The following is a 2,500-nucleotide window of genomic DNA, read 5'->3' as shown; positions in this document are numbered from 1 at the left end:
CATCACGTGTGTCTCATCACGTGTCCCACGTGCCGTCACGTGTGTCTTACCACGCGTGTCTCTCACCACGTGTGTCTCATCACGTGTGTCTCTCACCACGTGTGTCTCATCACGTGTGTCTCATCACGTGTGTCTCACCACGCGTCTCTCACCACGTGTGTCTCATCACGTGTGTCTCTCACCACGTGTGTCTCATCACGTGTGTCTCACCACGCGTGTCTCTCACCACGTGTGTCTCATCACGTGTGTCTCTCACCACGTGTGTCTCATCACGTGTGTCTCACCACGTGTGTCTCATCACGTGTGTCTCATCACGTGTGTCTCACCACGCGTCTCTCACCACGTGTGTCTCATCACGTGTGTCTCTCACCACGTGTGTCTCATCACGTGTGTCTCACCACGCGTGTCTCTCACCACGTGTGTCTCATCACGTGTGTCTCACCACGCGTCTCTCACCACGTGTGTCTCATCACGTGTGTCTCTCACCACGTGTGTCTCACCACGTGTGTCTCACCACGTGTGTCTCATCACGTGTGTCTCACCACGCGTCTCTCACCACGTGTCTCATCACGTGTGTCTCATCACGTGTGTCTCACCACGCGTCTCTCACCACGTGTGTCTCACCACGTGTGTCTCACCACGTGTGTCTCACCACGTGTCTCTCACCACGTGTCTCATCACGTGTGTCTCATCACGTGTGTCTCACCACGCGTCTCTCACCACGTGTGTCTCACCACGTGTGTCTCATCACGTGTGTCTCACCACGCGTCTCTCACCACGTGTCTCATCACGTGTGTCTCATCACGTGTGTCTCACCACGCGTCTCTCACCACGTGTGTCTCATCACGCGTGTCTCTCACCACGTGTGTCTCACCACGTGTGTCTCACCACGTGTGTCTCATCACGTGTGTCTCACCACGCGTCTCTCACCACGTGTCTCATCACGTGTGTCTCATCACGTGTCCCACGTGCCGTCACGTGTGTCTTACCACGCGTGTCTCTCACCACGTGTGTCTCATCACGTGTGTCTCATCACGTGTGTCTCACCACGCGTCTCTCACCACGTGTGTCTCATCACGTGTGTCTCTCACCACGTGTGTCTCATCACGTGTGTCTCTCACCACGTGTGTCTCATCACGTGTGTCTCTCACCACGTGTGTCTCACCACGTGTGTCTCATCACGTGTGTCTCATCACGTGTGTCTCACCACGCGTCTCTCACCACGTGTGTCTCATCACGTGTGTCTCTCATCACGTGTGTCTCACCACGTGTGTCTCACCACGTGTGTCTCATCACGTGTGTCTCACCACGCGTCTCTCACCACGTGTCTCATCACGTGTGTCTCATCACGTGTCCCACGTGCCGTCACGTGTGTCTTACCACGCGTGTCTCTCACCACGTGTGTCTCATCACGTGTGTCTCATCACGTGTGTCTCACCACGCGTCTCTCACCACGTGTGTCTCATCACGTGTGTCTCATCACGTGTGTCTCTCACCACGTGTGTCTCACCACGTGTGTCTCACCACGTGTGTCTCATCACGCGTGTCTCTCACCACGTGTGTCTCATCACGTGTGTCTCACCACGCGTCTCTCACCACGTGTGTCTCATCACGCGTGTCTCTCACCACGTGTGTCTCATCACGCGTGTCTCTCACCACGTGTGTCTCATCACGCGTGTCTCTCACCACGTGTGTCTCATCACGTGTGTCTCACCACGCGTCTCTCACCACGTGTGTCTCATCACGCGTGTCTCTCACCACGTGTGTCTCACCACGTGTGTCTCACCACGTGTGTCTCATCACGTGTGTCTCACCACGTGTGTCTCACCACGCGTCTCTCACCACGTGTGTCTCATCACGTGTGTCTCACCACGCGTCCTCACCACGTGTGTCTCATCACGCGTGTCTCTCACCACGTGTGTCTCACCACGTGTGTCTCACCACGTGTGTCTCATCACGTGTGTCTCACCACGCGTCTCTCACCACGTGTGTCTCATCACGTGTGTCTCTCACCACGTGTGTCTCATCACGTGTGTCTCACCACGCGTCTCTCATCACGTGTGTCTCATCACGTGTCCCACGTGCCGTCACGTGTGTCTTACCACGCGTGTCTCTCACCACGTTGTCTCACCACGTGTGTCTCTCACCACGTGTGTCTCATCACGTGTGTCTCACCACGCGTCTCTCATCACGTGTCTCATCACGTGTCCCACGTGCCGTCACGTGTGTCTTACCACGCGTGTCTCTCACCACGTGTTCTCACCACGTGTGTCTCACCACGTGTCTCTCATCACGTGTGTCTCATCACGTGTCCCACGTGCCGTCACGTGTGTCTTACCACGCGTGTCTCTCACCACGTGTCTCATCACGTGTGTCTCACCGTGTGTCTCATCACGTGTTCCACCACGTGTCTCTCACCACGTGTCTCATCACGTTGTCTCACACGTGTCTCACCAGTGTCTCTCACCACGTTGTCCTCATCACGTGTGTCTCTCACGTG

General features: G+C 56.0%; 1 protein-coding gene across 1 annotated transcript in view; it reads left to right on the top strand.

Annotated features, from left to right (window-relative positions):
• LOC133346316 (leucine-rich repeat-containing protein 39-like) overlaps nucleotides 1-2,500 on the top strand; it is an 11,385-nt gene that overhangs the window by 5,371 nt on the left and 3,514 nt on the right. The window lies entirely within an intron of this gene.

Source organism: Lethenteron reissneri, chromosome 24 (assembly GCF_015708825.2).
Source record: "Lethenteron reissneri isolate LAM-NWPU_2019-01 chromosome 24, ASM1570882v1, whole genome shotgun sequence".
Taxonomy (NCBI): Eukaryota; Metazoa; Chordata; class Hyperoartia; order Petromyzontiformes; family Petromyzontidae; genus Lethenteron; species Lethenteron reissneri.
This window is presented reverse-complemented; position numbering and strand designations above follow the sequence as displayed.